The sequence below is a fragment of the Ranitomeya variabilis genome, chromosome 6, assembly GCF_051348905.1.
Source record: "Ranitomeya variabilis isolate aRanVar5 chromosome 6, aRanVar5.hap1, whole genome shotgun sequence".
Lineage (NCBI taxonomy): Eukaryota > Metazoa > Chordata > Amphibia > Anura > Dendrobatidae > Ranitomeya > Ranitomeya variabilis.
Window position 1 is genome coordinate 415,225,585 of NC_135237.1, and position 19,758 is coordinate 415,245,342.

The 19,758-nt window shown below is 44.9% G+C and overlaps 1 protein-coding gene across 2 annotated transcripts in view; it reads right to left on the reverse strand.

Annotated features, from left to right (window-relative positions):
• TGIF1 (TGFB induced factor homeobox 1) overlaps positions 1-19,758 on the reverse strand; it is a 58,194-nt gene that overhangs the window by 15,312 nt on the left and 23,124 nt on the right. The window lies entirely within an intron of this gene.

A 19,758-nucleotide genomic window follows, 5' to 3' on the forward strand; every position in this document is an offset into this window, starting at 1 on the left:
CTCTGCACTTCACCTATGCAAACAAACCTACTTTAAAACACCATCACCTCACTATCCAACAATCCTAAACCACTAACTTTTCATTCTCTCCTCAATCTAAAGGTACCGTCACACTAAGCGACGCTGCAGCGATAGCGACAGCGATGCCGATCGCTGCAGCGTCGCTGTTTGGTCGCTGGAGAGCTGTCACACAGACCGCTCTCCAGCGACCAACGATGCCGAGGCCCCCGGGTAACCAGGGTAAACATCGGGTTGCTAAGCGCAGGGCCGCGCTTAGTAACCCGATGTTTACCCTGGTTACCAGCGTAAAAGTTAAAAAAACAAACAGTACATACTCACCAGCGCGTCCCCCAGCCTCTGCTTCCTGACACTGACTGAGCTCCGGCCCTAACAGCACAGCGGTGACGTCACCGCTGTGCTTTCACTTTCAGTTTAGGGCCGGCGATCAGTAAGAGTCAGGAAGCAGAGCCTGGGGGACGCGCAGGTGAGCATGTACTGTTTGTTTTTTTACATTTTACGCTGGTAACCAGGGTAAACATCGGGTTACTAAGCGCGGCCCTGCGCTTAGTAACCCGATGTTTACCCTGGTTACCAGTGTAAAATATCGCTGGTATGGTTGCTTTTGCTTGTCAAACACAGCGATACACGGCGACCTAGCGACCAAATAATGTGCAGACCTTCTAGCAGCGACCAGCAATTTCACAGCGGGATTCTGATCGCTGCTGCGTGTCAAATACAGCGATATCGCTCCCTAGGACGCTGCAACGTCACAGATCGCTGGCGACGTTGCTTAGTGTGACGGTACCTTAAGAGTGCAGGCCCCTACCACTGACAATCTTGGCAATTATTTCAAAGAAAAAAAAAAGTGACCATTTCCAATGGGACATTTTTTTCCAATCCACTATTATCATGCGTGATCCTCTCTCACGCACAGCACCTAGCTCACTTTCAGTCTTTGAACTGGCCACAGAAGAAGAAGTGACCAGGCTCCTTGTGTCCTTTCTTTACTACCTGCACCAGTGACCCTATTCCCTCATATCTCCTTCAGTCCCATTACCCGGCTGTCACCACTCACCTAACTAAAATATTTAAATAAGGAAGGAAAGATACCAGATAAGTGAGAGAGGGGTTAAACATGTCAGCATACATCCATTACGTAAAAAAAAAAAAAAAACACCCCTCGACCAGAACAGTGCTGCCAAATACAGATCCGTCTAATCTGCTCTTCATCTCTAAACTCCTGGAACACTTCGTCCTCTGCAGTTTAATTCAGTATCTCAGAACTCTTAGGGTACTGTCACACTCTGCAACTTTCCAACGATCACGACCAGCGATACGACCTGGCCGTGATCGTTGGAAAGTCGTTGTGTGGTCGCTGGGGAGCTGTCACACAGACCGCTCTCCAGCGACCAACGATGCCGAGGGCCCTGGGTAACCAGGGTAAACATCGGGTTACTAAGAGCAGGGCCGCGCTTAGTAACCCAATGTTTACCCTGGTTACCAGCGTAAAAGTAAAAAAAAAAACAAAAACGTACATACTCACATTCCAGTGTCCTTCAGGTCCCTTGCCGTCTGCTTCCCCCTCTGACTGAGTGCCGCCGTAAAGTAAAAGCAGATCACAGCGGTGACGTCACCGCTGTGCTCTGTACTGCCTTACGGCCGGGAGTCAGTCAGAGCGGGAAGCAGACGGCAAGGGACCTGAAGGACACCGGAATGTGAGTATGTACGGTTTGTTTGTTTTTTACTTTTACGCTGGTAACCAGGGTAAACATCGGGTTACTAAGCGCGGCCCTGTGCTTAGTAACCCGATGTTTACCCTGGTTACAAGCAAACGCATCGCTGGATCGCTGTCACACACAACGATCCAGCGATGACAGCGGGAGATCCAGCGACGAAATAAAGTTCCAAACGATCTGCTACGACGTACGATTCTCAGCAGGGTCCCTGATCGCTGCTGCGTGTCAGACACAGCGATATCGTATGGATATCGCTGAAACGTCACGGATCGTACCGTCATAGCGATCAAAGTGCCACTGTGTGACAGTACCCTTAGGGTATGTGCACACGTCCGGATTTCTTGCAGAAATTTCCTGAAGAAAACCGGAAATTTTCTGCAAGAAATCCGCATTTTTTTTTCCGTTTTTTTCGCGTTTTTTTAGCATTCTGCAAGCGTAATCAGCTTGCAGAATGCTAAAGTTTTCCAAGCGATCTGTAGCATCGCTTGGAAAACTGACTGACAGGTTGGTCACACTTGTCAAACATAGCGTTTGACAAGTGTGACCAACTTTTTACTATAGATGCTGCTTTTGCAGCATCTATAGTAAAAGATAGAATGTTTAAAAATAATAAAAAAAATGCTTATACTCACCCGCAGACAGCTGATCTCCTCACCGGCGTCCGTTCCGTATAGATGGTGTGTGCGCGCAGGACCTTCCATGACGTCGCGGTCACGTGAGCGGTCACATGACCGCTCACGACCAATCACAAGACAGTGACGTCATCAGAGGTCCTTCACCGCACACCAGCTACAGGAACCGAAGCGGCAGCATGCAGTTGAGAGGCGGGAAGACATCGAAGGTGAGTATAGGACTATTTATTTTAATTCTTATTTTTTGACCACTTATATGGTGCCCAGTCCGTGGAGGAGAGTCTCCTCTCCTCCACCCTGGGTACCAACCGCACATAATCTGCTTACTTCCCGCATGGTGTGCACAGCCCCGTGCGGGAAGTAAGCAGATCAATGGACTCCTAGGTGTGCGGAATCCCCTGCAATTCCGCATTTTAATGAACATGTTGCTTTTTTTTCCGCGATGCGATTTTTTCGCGGAAAAAAAAGGCTACATTTGCACAAAAAATGCGGAATACACTGAAAATAATGGGAGGCATATGTTAGCTTTTTTTCGCGTTTTTATCACGTTTTTATAGCGAAAAAACGCGAAAAAAAACGCGAAAAATACTGAACGTGTGCACATGGCCTTAAGCTTTACAATCTGGTAGCCAATCTTTACATTACTGAAACTGCCCTTACTAAAGTCTCTGATCTACTAACAGCCAAATCTAATGGCCACTACTTCCTACAGCATTCGACACTGGATCAGCAGCTCCTTCTCACTATTCTCTGCTCCATCGGCCTCAAAGATACCACTCTCTTCTAGTGTTCTACTTTTCATACAGCTCTTTCACCATCTTCTGCTGGCTACTCTTCCCTTTACAGTTGGGGTTCCTCAAGGATCAGTCCTAGGTCCCCTACTCTTCTCCTTATTATCCAGTGGTTGTTTTAGATAGATGGAGAATATGATGTTAGAGACAGCAGAAAGACAATCTGTCAAAAACTGAACACCTTTTGTTTCCTCCCTCCACTAACCTAACTGCGCCCGATTTTGCCATTTCAGTGTGTGGTTCTACCATTACTCCTGAGCAACATGCCCGCTGTCTTGGGGTCATATGACTCAGATCTTTCCTTTACTCCCAATATCTGATCACTCATTCGCTCATGTCCACCTACGCCTCAAAAACATCTCTAGAATTCAACCTTTTCTCACCTTTGACATGGCAAAAAATTACTTTTAAGAGTTTACTGTGAGGTCGGCGTCACACTGGCGTATTGCATCTGATGCGAGAGCATCGGATGCAATATGCTAATGACACTCGGCTCCTGCTCGCAGCAGAGCAGGAGCCGAGTGTCATGCGTCTGTGCTCTGATTCTCTCGCACAGGGAGGATCGGAGCACAGCTGCGGAGGAGGCGGAGAAATAAATTTCTCCATCTCCTCCATTGCTGGGGTCCGCTTATAACGCACATCACTCGGATGATATCCGAGTGGTGTGCGCTGTCTCACTCGCACCCATAGGCTTATATGGGTGCAAGTGAGCCCAGAGTTTTCCTCGGTCCGAGACAATCGCAGCATGCTGTGATTGTCTTGGACCGAGGAAAACGGCCGACAAAAAGTCGGCTGCTGGGAGCTGCCCCATATGTTAACATTGGTCCGAGTGCAATGCGATTTTTTATCGCATTGCACTCAACCGTTTAAAACGCCAGTGTGACGCCGGCCTTACTCTTATCCATTCTCGTCTGTACTATTGCAACTATCTACTAATCGATCTCCCTTTTACGAACCTCTCCCATCTGTCCTGAACGCAGCAGCAGGGATCATATTCCTTTCCAACCGCTACATCTACCTTGTGACAGTCGCTGCACTGGTTGCCCATCCACTACCCACCCTATATCTCCTCCCTTGTCTCAGGTCATTAACAGATTGGAGGGCATGGGCAGGGTGACCAAGACCAACATCCTCAATAATTCAAGCCTCCAACTCCCTCAATAATTCAAGCCTCCAACTCCTGTCTCCAAGACTTCTCATATGCTGCACCAATTCTATGGACTGCACAACCCAGGACAATTTATTAAAATCCCAATATCCACAGTTTTAAGCATGGCCTAAAATGTATTTCTTTAGACTGGCCTACTGTCTCACGTCACTTATCAAAATATCCCCATTTTGCCCATACAAAATTTTCTTAAAATTAAGGACCCTTGTAGCATCTGTTCACACACCCTCCTTGCACTTAATAGCCCACTGTCTGTCATACACATACTGGCTGGTGACCGATTCATGCAGCATTATGTGAATACCCCTTTCGTGTCTCCCCCATGTCATCAGATTGTAAGCAGGACAGTCAGTCTTTAGTATCTGTTGAGTTATTCTGTAATGTCTTTAGTGTCTGTACAAATGAACCAGATATGGAGAAGGCGCTAGTTCAGTCACAGCTCAGTGTATTGAGAGCAGCGGGCTGGTAGTCTGTCAGGGCCGGTTACAACTACCACTCTTTAGTATGAGTATGGACTGAACAAGCATCTCCCCTATAACTGGAACCCAAATGCTGCATGGGGCAATGAAGTAAAATTTTCTCTAGACCGTATTCGGCAGGTTAACGCTATTAACCTGGAGATTAATCTCATATATGCAGGTTAATAGCATTTTCTTTTTTCTGGTGACAGGTTCCGTTTAAGGATCCTGGAAAAAAAATAAAACACTTGAAATTCCTAGTATTTTACAGTTTGTTTTTTATGCACACATTTAATTTAGGTCATTTCAGGCATTTTCTGAATCACAGAGAAGCCTATAGAAAAAGCTTCAAAATAAGGACTACAGCGTTATTCCTAAACAGCTGACTTTTATGATTGTGTTTTTGCTGCATTTCCCTTTAATTCAATGCATATTTTGTAAGATTGTGGCTGAGCAAAAACGTTCTACAGCATCCCCAACCAGTAAAGGTACCGTCACATTAAGCCACGCTGCAGCGATAGCGACAACGATGCCGATCGCTGCAGCGTCGCTGTTTGATCGCTGGAGAGCTGTCACACAGACCGCTCTCCAGCGACCAACGATGCCGAGGTCCCCGGGTAACCAGGGTAAACATCGGGTTGCTAAGCGCAGGGCCGCGCTTAGTAACCCGATGTTTACCCTGGTTACCAGCGTAAAAGTAAAAAAAACAAACAGTACATGCTCACCTGCGCGTCCCCCAGCGTCTGCTTCCTGAATCTTGACACTGACTGAGCTCCGGCCCTAACAGCACAGCGGTGACGTCACCGCTGTGCTTTCACTTTCACTTTAGGGCCGGATCTCAGTCAGAGCAGGAAGCAGACGGCAGGGGACGCGCAGGTGAGCATGTACTGTTTTTTTTTTTTACTTTTACGCTGGTAACCAGGGTAAACATCGGGTTACTAAGCACGGCCCTGCGCTTAGTAACCCGATGTTTACCCTGGTTACCAGTGTAAAACATCGCTGGTATCGTTGCTTTTGGTGTCAAACACAACGATACACGGCGATCGGACGACCAAATAAAGTTCTGGACTTTATTCAGCGACCAGCGACATCACAGCAGGATCCTGATCGCTGCTGCGTGTCAAACTAAACGATATCGCTAGCGAGGACGCTGCAACGTCACGGATCGCTAGCGATATCGTTTAGTGTGACGGTACCTTAACTCGTGGATAAATGATACAACATTTCTTATCTTAACCCCCTGAGCGTTTTGCACGTCCCTCCTTCCCAGAGCCATAGCTTTTTTATTTTTCCCGTCAATATGGCCATATGTGGGACAAGTTGTACTTTTGAACGACACCATTGGTTTTACCATGTCGTGTACTCAAAAACAGGAAAAAAATTTCCAAGTGCAGTGGAATTGCAATAAAAGGGCAATCCCACAATTGTTTAGTGTTTGTTTTTTGTTTTTTTTTGTTTGTTTTTTTTTACTAGGTTCACTAAATGCTAACTGACCTGCCATTATGATTCTCCAGGTCATTACGAGTTCATAGACACCAAACATGTCTAGGCTGTTTTTATCCAAGTGTGAAAAAAAATGCAAACTTTTTTTTTTAACCAAAAAGTGTAATTTTCAGTTACCCGTTGCGTCTCTATTTTTCGTGATCTGGGGTTGGGTGAGGGCTTATTTTTGCATGCCAAGCTGACATTTTTAATGATACCATTTTGGTGCAGATACATTCTTGTGATCACCCGTTATTGCATTTTAGCCCCTTAATCCCATATGACGTACTAAATAAAGAAAAAAAAATATATATAATATAATATATATTGTTCCCATAAATACATTTCCTTATCTGAATAAAAAAACCAATAAAAGTACACATATTTAGTATCGCCGCGTCCGTAACGACCCCACCTATAAAACTGTCTTGCTAGTTAACCCCTTCAGTGAACGCGGTAAAAAACAAACAAAAAAAACTACCCTTTATTTTCATACCACTGAACAAAAAGTGGAATAACACGCGATCAAAAAGACGGATATAAATAACCATGGTACCGCTGAAAACGTCATCTTGTCCTGCAAAAAACGAGCCGCTATATAGCATCAAAGAAAAAATAAAGTTATAGTCCTCAGAATAAAGCGATGCAAAAATTATTTTTTTCTATAAAATAGTTTTTAATCGTATAAAAGCGCCAAAACATAAAAAAAAATGATATAACTGAGGTATCGCTGTAATCGTACTGACCCAAACAATAAAACTACTTTATCAATTTTACCAAACATGGAATGGTATAAAACGCCCCCCCAAAAAAGAAATTCATGAATAGCTGGTTTTTGGTCATTCTGCCTCACAAAAATTGTAATAAAAAGCGATCAGAAAAATGTCACGTGCCCAAAAATGTTACCAATAAAAATGTCAACTCATCCCGCAAAAAAAAACAAGACCTCACATGACTGTGGACCAAAATATGGAAAAATTATAGCTCTCAAAATGTGGAGACGCAAAAAAATTATTTTTTGCAATAAAAAGTGTCTTTTAGTCTGTGACGGCTGAAAATCATAAAAATCCGCTAAAAAAACGGCTATAAGGGTATGTGCACACGCTGCGGATTTTGCTGCGGATCCGCAGCAGTTTTCCCAAAGTTTACAGTACCATGTAAACCTATGGGAAAAAAAACCGCTGTGCACATGCTGCGGAAAATTCCGAGCGGAAACGCAGCGGATTTTCCGCAGCATGTCAATTCTTTGTGCGGATTCCGCAGCGGTTTTCAACCAGCACCAATAGGAAAGTGCAGTTGAAAACCCGTAGAGGAATCCGCAGTAGAAACCGCTAGAAAATCCGCAGTGAAAACCGCAATGGTTTTGCACTGCGGATTTTCCAAATCCGCTGCGGAAAAAATCCGCAGCAGAATCCGCAACGTGGGCACATATCCTAAAAGTAAATCAAACCTCCCTTCATCACCCCCTTAGTTAGGGAAAAATAAAATTTTAAAAAAATGCATTTATTTCCATTTTCCCATTAGGGTTAGGGCTAGGGTTAGGGTTAAGGCTAGGGTTTCAGTTAGAATTGGAGGTTTCCACTGTTTAGGCACATCAGGGGCTCTCCAAACGCGACATGGCGTCTGATCTCAATTCCAGACAATTCTGCGTTGAAAAAGTAAAACAGTGCTCCTTCCCTTCCCTTATACTATATGGAGGACTATGGGGTGTGCATTATATTATATGGAGGACTATGGGGAGTGCATTTACTATATGGAGGACTATGGGGAGTGCATTATAGTATATGGAGGACTATGAGGGAGGATTATATACACAGGACTATTGGCTGTACATTATATTATTATTTATTTATTTATATAGCACCATTGATTCCATGGTGCTGTACATGAGAAGGGGTTACATCCAAGTTACAGATATCACTTACAGTAGACAAACTTACAATGACAGACTGATACAGAGATGCGAGGACCCTGCCCTTGCGGGCTTACATTCTGCAGGATTATGGGGAAGGAGACAGTAGGTTGGGGGTTGCAGGAGCTCCGGTGTTGGTGAGGCGGTAGCTTCGGTAGTGATGAGGAGGCAGTGGGGTCAGTGCAGGCTGTAGGCTTTCCTGAAGAGATGTGTTTTCAGGCTCCGTCTGAAGGATCCGAATGTGGTGGATAACCGGACGTGTTGGGGCAGAGAATTCCAGAGGATGGGGGATATTCGGGAGAAGTCTTGGAGGCGATTGGATGAGGAGCGAATAAGTGTGGAGGAGAGAAAGAGGTCTTGGGAGGACCGGAGATTACGTGAGGGAAGATATATGGAGATTAGTCCAGAGATATATGGAGGAGACTGGTTATGGATGGCCTTGTAGGTCAGTATTAGTAATTTGAACTGGATACGCTGAGGGAATGGGAGCCAGTGAAGAGATTTGCAGAAGGGGGAAGCGCAGGAGTAGCGAGGAGAGAGATGGATTAGTCGGGCAGCAGAGTTAAGGATGGACTGGAGAGGTGCAAGGGTGTTAGCAGGGAGGCCGCAGAAAAGGATGTTGCAGTAGTCAAGGCGGAAGATGATGAGGGCATGCACAAGCATTTTAGTAGATTGAAGGTTGAGGAAAGGACGGATTCTGGAGATATTTTTGAGCTGGAGGCGACAGGAGGTGGAAAGAGCTTGGATGTGCGGTTTGAAGGACAGGGCAGAGTCGAAGGTTACTCCGAGGCAGGTGACTTCCGGTACGGGGGAAAGCATGATGTCATTGATTGCGATAGATAGGTCAGGTAAGGAAGATCTGTGGGATGGAGGAAAGATGATGAGTTCAGATTTGTCCACATTGAGTTTGAGGAAGCGAGAGGAGAAGGAGGATATGGCTGATAGGCACTCTGGGATTCTGGACAGCAGAGCGGTGACGTCTGGGCCAGAGAGGTACATCTGAGTGTCATCAGCATAGAGGTGGTACTGGAATCCATGGGACTTCATGAGTTGTCCCAAGCCAAGTGTATAGATTGAGAAGAGTAGGGGTCCTAGAACAGATCCTTGGGGGACTCCAACAGAGAGAGGGTGGGATGAGGAGGTAGTGTGGGAGTGGGAGACGCTGAAAGTGCGGTTGGAAAGGTACGAGGCAATCCAGGATAGGGCGAGGTCTTTGATGCCAAAGGATATTATATGGAGAATTATGGGGTGTGCTGTCATGGTTCTCAATGGCAAGAGACCGTAGTAAAGCATACAAAAGGACTAGCTCTTGGAAGATGGGAACTCGAGCTGACTGTGAGCTAAACCTACCGCACAACTAACAGTGGCCGGGTAGCGTGCCTACGTTTTATCCCTAGACGCCCAGCGCCAGCCGGAGGACTGACTGACCCTAGCAGAGGAAAATACAGACCTGGCTTACCTCTAGAGAAATTTTCCCCAAAAGGCAGACAGTAGCCCCCACATATATTGTCGGTGATTTTAGAGGAAATTGACATACGAAGTATGAAGATAGGTTTAGCAAATTGAGGTCCGCTTACTAGATAGTAGGAAGACAGAAAAGGGAACTTCACAGTCAGCTGAAAACCCTTTCAAAACACCATCCTGAAATTACTTTAAGACTCTAATATCAACTCATGACACCAGAGTGGCAATTTCAGCTCACAAGAGCTTCCAGCCTCAGAAATATTCAAACACAGAGAACTGGAACAAAAATGCAAAAACAATCTTAGGACTACAAGTCCAACTTAGCTGATAGTAGTCTAGGAGCAGGAACATGCAACAGAAAGGCTTCTGGTAACATTGTTGGCCGGCATAGAAATGACTGAGGAGCAAGGCTAAATAGAAACTCCCACATCCTGATGAAAACAGGTGAACAGAGGAGATGAAGCACACAAGTTCAGTACCACCAGTAACCACCGGGGGAGCCCAGAAACCAAATTCACAACAGTGTGCATTATACTATATGGAGGACTATGTTTTGTGCATTATACTATATAGAGGACTATGGGGTGTGCATTATGCTATATGGAGGATTGTTGTGCGCATTATACTATATGGAGGACTATGGGGAGTGCATTGTTCTATATGGGGGACTATGGAGAGTGCATTAGTCCTCCATATAGTATATATTTTGTGCATTATACTATATGGAGGACAATGTTGGGTGCATTATATTATATGGAGGACTACGGGGGTGCATTATACAATATGGAGGACTATGGGATGCACTACACTATATTGAAGCCTATAGGAAGTATTATTATTATTATTATTTATTTATATAGCACCATTGATTCCATGGTGCTGTACATGAGAAGGGGTTACATACAAGTTACAGATATCACTTACAGTAGACAAACTTACAATGACAGACTGATACAGAGGGGCGAGGACCCTGCCCTTCCGGGCTTACATTCTGCAGGATTATGGGGAAGGAGACAGTAGGTTGGGGGTTGCAGGAGCTCCGGTGTTGGTGAGGCGGTAGCTTCGGTAGTGATGAGGAGGCAGCAGTGTCAGTGCAGGCTGTAGGCTTTCCTGAAGAGATGTGTTTTCAGGCTTCAGGAAGTAGAGATATATATATATCTCATTGTGATTACTCGCTAATCCCGCCCCCTGCACAGTAGCTCCACCCCCCACCACACACAATCCCGCCCCCCCACCGCACATAATCCCGCCCCCACCACATTACTACACATAATCCTGCCCCCCCACCACATTGGGTCACTTGTGGGGGGTTTCTACTGTTTAGTTACATCAGGGGCTCTGCAAATGCAGAGTGACGCCTGCAGACCAATCCATCTAAGTCTGCATTCCAAATGGTGCTCCTTCCCTTCCGAGCTCTGTCATGCACCCAAACGGTGGTTCCCCCCCACATATGGGGTATCAGCGTACTCAGGACAAATTGGACAACAACTTTTGGGGTCCAATTTCTCCTGTTATCCTTCGGAAAATACAAAACTGGGGGCTAAAAAATAATTTTTGTGGGAAAAAAAATATTTTATTTTCACGGCTCTGCGTTATAAACTGTGAAGCACTTGGGGGGTTCAAAGCTCTCACTCTCACAACACATCTAAATATGTTCCTTAGGGTGTCTACTTTCCAAAATGGTGTCACTTTTGGGGGGTTTCAATATTTAGGCACATCAGTGGCTCTCCAAACTCAACATGGCGTCCCATCTCAATTCCAGTCAATTTTGCATTGAAAAGTCAAATAGCGCTCCTTCCCTTCCGAGCTCTGCCATGCGCCCCAACAGTGGTTTACCCCCACATATGGGGTATCAGCGTTTTCAGGACAAATTGTACAACAACTTTTGGAGTCCACTTTCTCCTGTTACCCTTGGTAAAATAAATCAAATTGGAGCTTAAGTAAATTTTGTGTGAGAAAAAGTTAAATGTTCATTTTTATTTAAACATTCCAAAAATTTCTGTGAAACACCTGAAGGGTTAATAAACTTCTTGAATGTGGTTTTGAGCACCTTGAGGGGTGCAGTTTTTAGAATGGTGTCACACTTGGGTATTTTCTATCATATAGACCCCTCAAAGTGACTTCAAATGTGATGTGGTCCCTAAAAAAAGGTGTTGTAAAAATGAGAAATTGCTGGTCAACTTTTAACCCTTATAACTCCCTAACAAAAAAAAAATGTTGGTTCCAAAATTGTGCTGATGTAAAGTAGACATGTGGGAAATGTTACTTATTAAGTATTTTGTGTGACATAACTCTGATTTAAGGGCATAAAAATTAAAAGTTGGAAAATTGCTAAATTTTCGCCAAATTTCCGTTTTTTTTTTCACAAATAAACACAGGTAATATCAAATAAATTTTACCACCATCATGAAGTACAATATGTCACGAGAAAATGTCAGAATCAGGATCTGTTGAAGCGTTCCAGAGTTATAACCTCTGATGGTGTGATATGCTATGTGGGTATCATTTTTGTGTATATTTCTATTTTACTGATTATCATGGTGTTACTGCATCTTGTAAGGGTACCGTTACACTGAACGATTTACCAACGATCACGACCAGCGATACGACCTGGCCGTGATCATTGGTAAGTCGTTGTGTGGTCGCTGGAGAGCTGTCACGCAGACAGCTCTCCAGCGACCAACGATGCCGAAGTCCCCGGGTAACCAGGGTAAACATCGGGTTACTAAGCGTAGGGCCGCGCTTAGTAACCCGATGTTTACCCTGGTTACCATTGTAAATGTAAAAAAAAAAAAACACTACATACTTACATTCCGATGTCCGTCAGGTCCCTCGCCGTCTGCTTCCCGCACTGACTGTCAGTGCCGGCCGTAAAGCACAGCACAGCGGTGACGTCACCGCTGTGCTCTGCTTTTACTTTACGGCCGGCGCTCACAGTCAGTGCGGGAAGCAGAAGGCGAGGGACCTGACGGACATCAGAAGGTGAGTATGTGAGTATGTAGTGTTTTTTTTTGGTTTTTTTTTTTTTACATTTACAATGGTAACCAGGGTAAACATCGGGTTACTAAGCGCGGCCCTGCGCTTAGTAACCCGATGTTTTCCCTGGTTACAAGCGAACACATCACTGGATCGGTGTCACACACACCGATCCAGCGACGAAAGAAAGTTTCAAACGATCTGCTACGACCTACGATCCTCAGCGGGGTCCCTGATCGCAGTAGCGTGTCAGACACAACGATATCGTATGTATATCGCTGGAACGTCACGGATCGTGCCGTCGTAGCGACCAAAGTGCCACTGTGAGACAGTACCCTAAAGGTACCTTCACACTAAACGACTTTAGAACGATAACGATCCGTGACGTTGCAGCGTCCTGGATAGCGATATCGTTGTGTTTGACACGCAGCAGCGATCTCTGGTCGTTGCTGAAAGTCCAGAACTTTATTTGGTAATCAGATCGGCGTGTATCCTCGTGTTTGACAGCAAAAGCAACGATGCCTGCAATGTTTTACAATGGTAACCAGGGTGAATATCGGGTTACTAAGCGCAGGGCCGCGCTTAGTAACCCGATATTTACCCTGGTTACCATTGTAAAAGTAAAAAAAAAAAACCACTACATACTCACCCTCTGATGTCTGTCACGTCCCCCGGCGTCCGCGCTGCTGCTCAGAGCTTCCTGCACTGAATGTGTCAGTGCCGGCCGTAAAGCAAAGCACAGCGGTGACGTCACCGCTGTGCTGTTAGGGTCGGCGCTTACACAGTGCAGGGAAGCTGAAGGAGAGGAACGCGACAGACACGGCAATGTAAGTATGTAGTGTTTGGGTTTTTTTATATTTACACTGGTAACCAGGGTAAACATCGGGTTACTAAGCGTGGCCCTGCGCTTAGTAACCCGATGTTTACCCTGGTTACCCGGGGACTTCGGCATCGTTGGTCGCTGGAGAGCTGTCTGTGTGACAGCTCTCCAGCGACCACACAGCGACGCTGCAGCGATCGGCATCGTTGTCGATATCGCTGCAGCGTCGCTTAATGTGACGGTACCTTAAGATGAGTTGTTATTTGCCATCTGATATTCTCCCCACAGTTCTGTATTATCTCTCCACAGGGTCAGTGAATAATGTTGTTTGCTAATATGCGAATGCCAAATTGAACTAGCTTGTTGAAACAATGACCCCCCCTGTAGTGCCTTAACCCACCAGGCACCTTTGTCAGGTGGGGGAGGCCTGAAAACCATCCCAACCTGTTTGACTACTCCTGGACATAAGGGGAGGACAGGAGCTGGGGGGGGGGAATTCAGATCCTGTGTGGACCCATGAGGTGAAGATAGCTCTTCAGAGAGAGAGAAAGAAGGGAATATGGACTGTTATCCTCTGTGCTGGATTGGTGAACTTGTATTCTGTAACTGAATTGTATTCGCGTTCTGGAATATTTAATCCTTTGTGTGATGGATCGTATATATGGACCTTTCGTGTTTTGCCTAAATAAAGGTCTTGGAATTGTTCACTATTCTCTTGCTCTGTTGATTGTGGGATACCGGAGAAGGAACCGGTGACAACTTCATAAAGGGACAGTGGTCAGAATTGCAAAAATTGGCCCGGTCATTAACGTGCAAACCACCATTGGGGCTTAAGGGTTTAATGCAATGTCGCGGCAACCAAAAAAAAAAAAACGTAGTTCTGACGTTTTGACCTTTTTCCCCTTGCTGCGCAGTTTAGCGATCAGGTTAATATTTTTTTTTTTTTTTTTTATTGATAGATCATGCGATTCTGAACTCAGATACCAAATATGTAGGTTTGATTTTTTTTATTGTTTTATTTTGAATGGGGCGAAAGGGGGGTGATTTAACCTTATTTTTCTATTTTTTTAAACTTTTTTAAAATGTTGGCATGCTTCAATGGGAGACTAGAAGCTGCCATAACTCGATTGCCTCTACTGCATAGAGGCGATGCTCAGATCTCCCCTATGTAGCGGAATTACATCATTGCTAAGAGCGCCACCCAGTATTCTGTGCTCATAGCAATCTGGCGTCAACAACCATAGGGGTTTTTAAGGAGACCTCTGGTTGTCATGCCGATGCACCGATGACCCCCGATCATGTGACGGGGGTCACCGATGCACGCATTTCCATCCGGAAGCCCTTGTTAAATGCCGCTGTCAGAATTTGACAGCGGCATTTAACTTAATAGTCGGATCGCGATTGCGCCTATTGCGGGCACATGTCAGCTGTTCAAAACAGCTGACTTGTCCCGGCTTAGCCCGCATCAAAGCGGAGGTTCTGCCATTGGACGTACTATTCTGTCCGATGGCAGAAAGGGATTAAGGGGGTTTTCAGGTTACAGAATTTTTTTTTTTTTTAATTCACTTTACGACCTTGGACGTACCTAGTACTTCATGGTTGGGAAGTGCTTCTCAGCCTTGGATGTACTGGCTACGTTCTGATGATTTTGCACGCAGAGGAGCTCCGCTTGCGCGATCGTCACTGGGTGGTCAGCTAATATCATAGCTGACACCCAGCTCTCACCACCAGGAATGGCATCTGCATAACGCCCAACAGTTTAACCCTCTAAATGCTGCAATCAATATCAATCCCAGCATTTAAAAAGGTAGGGAGAGGGAGGGGGCCCCCTCTCTGCCTTCCAGTCAGCATCATCGCGGGGACCCAGTTGTTGACATGGTGACCCGACATGGTCATGAAAATGTTTGGGTCACCAGGCTCTAGCAATCTTGTTAGAACACGTTCTAAGAAGCTTATGTGAGTAGACTGACAGTTACAATGCATTATAATAGCAATCAGAGTGCTGAAAGTGAAAGTCCCATAAAAGGGATGAAGGGGGAAAAAATAAAAACCACTAAAAATTAGGGTAATAAATAAGGATATGTGCACACATTGCAGATTTGCCTGTGGAATTTTCTGCACAGATTCTGCATCTTTAGGCAGAAAACGCAGTTAAAAATCTGCGTGTTTGTATGTGTTTTTGTAAGCTAAATAAAGATCTACTATTAAAAAAAAAAAAAAAAAAGAACTGTGATGTAATTACCTTGTCCAGCCTCTTTTATATTCTCCATTGAAGAATAATGTTTACACACAAAGCTAGATAGATATATCTATAGACGGAGAATACCAAGCCCGGTGTTTAGTAATAAACATAATAAAATGTTACATAAAGAGTTAAATAAAGACGGACACACACACATAAAATCTGCGTTAGGCCAGGGTCACACTTGCGAGAAACTCGCACGACTCTCGCACCTCAGTACCTGGCACTCCGACAGGAGCATTCAACTGCATAGAAATACATGCAGCCACACACTCCGGTCCTGACTGCCGACAGCAGTGCCGGGTATTGAGGTGCGAGCCTCATGCGAGTTTCTTGCAAGTGTGACCCCGGCCTTAAACGCAATAGCTGTTTAAATTTAAAAAAATGGCTTGGGCTCCCGCGCAATTTTCTGCACCAGAGTGGGAAAGCCAGCAAATGGGGAGGGTCGATGTTTATACCCCAGGAAGGGGTTAATACCCATAGATCTTCCCAGGCTATGAATATCAGCCCGCTGCTGTATATTTAGCCTTTACTGCCCATTAAAATAGGGGGGGGATGCCACAAAAAAAAAAAATTCTGTGGTGTTCACAATCCTCTTGCAATAGGACAAGCTGGATGGTAAAACAAGTGCTAGTAATATCCCAAAAGTAATAGGAATGAAAAAAAGCTTTTAACCATTGCCAAAGGAGTTGAAAAGAAAAAAAAAAAAAAAATTTTTTAGTAAGGAAAAGAAGGGCTCAATTCTGGCTTTACTAGCAGAGTGACATAGTGAGCGTCATGTTGCCTCCATCCTTAAAATTTCTAAGACGGCAGTAAATTACAACAAGATCAAGCAGCAGACACTGGGGACAACAAAGCTACGGACTAGCAGAGGGTTAAAACAACTCTCCACTGACCGGGATGACCATCATCTTATTCGAATGTCACTCAGCAACCGCAGGATGACATCAAGTGACCTACAAAAGGAATGGCAAATGGCAGCTGGGGTGAAGTGCATGGCAAGAACAGTTCATAACAGGCTCCTAGAGGCAGGAATCAAGTCATGTAAAGCTAGAAAAAAAGCCTTTCATCAATAAGAAGCAAAGGAGAGCCAGGCTGAGGTTTGCCAAAGACCATAAGGATTGGACCATAGAGGATGGGAGTAAGGTAATCTTCTCAGCTTTGCCCAACACCTGGTCGTCTAATGGTTAGACGGAGACCTGGAGAAGCGTACAAGTCAGTGTCTTGCACCCACTGTGAAATTTGGCGGAGGATCAGTGATGATCTGGGGATGCTTCAGCAAGTCTGGAATTGGGCAGGTTAATCTTTGCGAAGGAAGTATGATTCAAGCTGCATACAAGGTTATCCTGGAAAAACAGTTGATTCCTTCTGCTCAGGCAATGTTCCCCAACTCTGAGGACTTATACTCAAATACTTATTTTCCACCATAATATGCAAATAAAATGATGAAAAAACAGACAATGTGATTTTCTGGATTTTTTTTTTCTCAGTTTGTCTCCCATAGTTGAGGTCTACCTATGATGTAAATTACAGACGCCTCTCATCTTTTTAAGTGGTGGAACTTGCACTATTGCTGACTGACTAAATACTTGTTTGCCCCACTGTATATTGTGCGTTAATTATTTTGCCAAGCGAGGGCCTGGAAATGGATTGCGAGAACAATAAATTACTACAACAACCGCTGTGTTTATTTCATTAAAATCCTTTTTAATAATGTGTGTGTGTGTGTGTTTTTTACCCCTTTCCAACAATTGGATTAATAATGGATAGGTGTCATAATTAACGCCTCTCCATTATTAATCTGGCTTAATGTCACCTTACAATAGCAAGGTGGCATTAACCCTTCATTACCCCATATCCCACCGCTACAGGGAGTGGGAAGAGAGTGGCCAAGTGCCAGAATAGGCGCATCTTCCAGATGTGCCTTTTCTGGGGTGGCTGGGGGCAGATGTTTTTAGCCACGGGGGGGCAATAACCATGGACCCTCTCCTGGCTATTAATATCTGCCCTCAGTCACTGGCTTTACCACTCTGGCGGAGAAAATTGCGCGGGAGCCCACGCCAATTTTTTCCGCCATTTAACCCTTTATTTCAGCAGCTACAGCGCTGAAATTTTGCACATACACACTACTAACATTAGTAGTGTGGAATATGCAAAAAATACCGAATTACTCACCGGTAATGCTCTTTTATAGAGCCCACGACAGCACCCACTGAGAGAGGGGATCCGCCCCTAGGAACAGGAAACCTACAGAGAGATAAAAGGGGCGGCCCCCCCCTCGCTCCTCAGTTGTTTTACAGAGAATAGGAGGAACCGCCGCCAGGTTTTTTAGTTTAACAGGTTTAGACATATATACATATTTACAACTTCATGTCATTATACTGTATTATATACAACTCCCTATTAAGACACCACGTGTACTACATAAAGAAAAGGGAGGGAATCGAATGGGTGCTGTCGTGGGCTCTATAAAAGAGCATTACCGGTGAGTAATTCGGTATTTTCTATTCACCACGACAGCACCCACTGAGAGATTTACAGAGATTATAGATTGGGTGGGTTAACTGAGCCGAGAACCGAAACCCCAAAGGTTAGATCAGAAGCAGCAGAAAGGTCTAACCTATAATGTTTATAGAAGGTATTAGGCGAAGACCAAGTTGCAGCCTTACATATAAGGTGTATTGGCACGTTCGCTCTCTCTGCCCAGGAGGTCGATAAGGCTCTAGTGGAGTGTGCTCCGATATGCAGAGGAGGATCTCTTCCTTTAGATCTGTACGCCAAGATTATAGCATCCCGGATCCAGCGCGACTGTGTTCTTTGTGACTCTGGATCCCTTGTTTTTCCCCTGGAAAGACACAAAGAGAGCCCTACTCTCTCTCCAGTCCCTAGTTCTATCTATATAAGTTAGAACAGCTCTTTTAACATCTAGGGTGTGAAGCCTAGCTTCTTCTGGAGTTGAGTGGCTCTCATAAAAGGTAGGTAACAAGATTTCCTGAGACCTATGAAAATTAGTGGCCACCTTAGGGAGATAACATGGATCTGTCTTTAACACTATTCTGTCAGAAGTCACTGATAGGAATGGAGGATCTACAGATAAGGCATGGAGATCACTCACCCTTCTGGCAGATACTAATGCCACTAACAATATCGTCTTTAATGAGATATGCTTTAATGAGGCTGTCTGAAGAGGCTCAAAAGGACTTTGTGTCAATGCGTCCAGGACTAACGTCAGATCCCACTGAGGAATCTGCGGTATTTTAATAGGTTTTGATCTTTCGCATGCAGAAATAAACCTAGATACCCATCTATTGCCCGCAATGTCAGAATTAAAGAGAGCTCCTAGAGCCGAAATTTGGACTTTTAACGTGCTAACCGAGAGCCCCAAGTCCAGACCCCTCTGTAAAAATTCCAGTATTGGAAATATAGGAATCTCCGAAGAGATTTGTGCGGTATGAAATTCAAGAAACTTCTTCCAAACTCTAACATAGATTTTGGTGGTGGAAGGCTTTCTGCTTTTCATTAGGGTATTTATTAGTCCTCTAGAAAAACCTCTAAGCTCTAGTAACTGCCTCTCAAATTCCAGGCAGTCAAGTTCATTCCTTTTACTTGAGGGTGTAGGAACGGCCCCTGAGATAGAAGGTCCTTGGACTGAGGCAGAATCCAGGGGTCTGAAACTGACATCGCTCTGAGCCATGAAAACCATGGCCTCTTGGGCCAGAATGGGGCTATCAGCAGAACTCTTGCCCCTTCTTCCCTTATTTTTCTTATTACCACCGGCAGTAGATTCCATGGGGGAAACGCATAGGCTAGATCGAATGCCCACGTTATATGGAGGGCATCGAATATGTCCGGATGGTCCTCTCTGCATAGAGAGGCGAACGTCTTGACCTGACGATTTGCTCGTGTGGAGAACAAGTCTATCAGGGGTACACCCCATTTGGCTGTTATTAATTTGAAAACTTCCCTGTTGAGCATCCATTCCCCCTGGTGCAGAGTGTGGCGGCTGAGGAAGTCTGCACGAAAGTTGTCTATGCCTCTGATATGAACTGCCGACAAGGATAGTAGGTGACCTTTGGC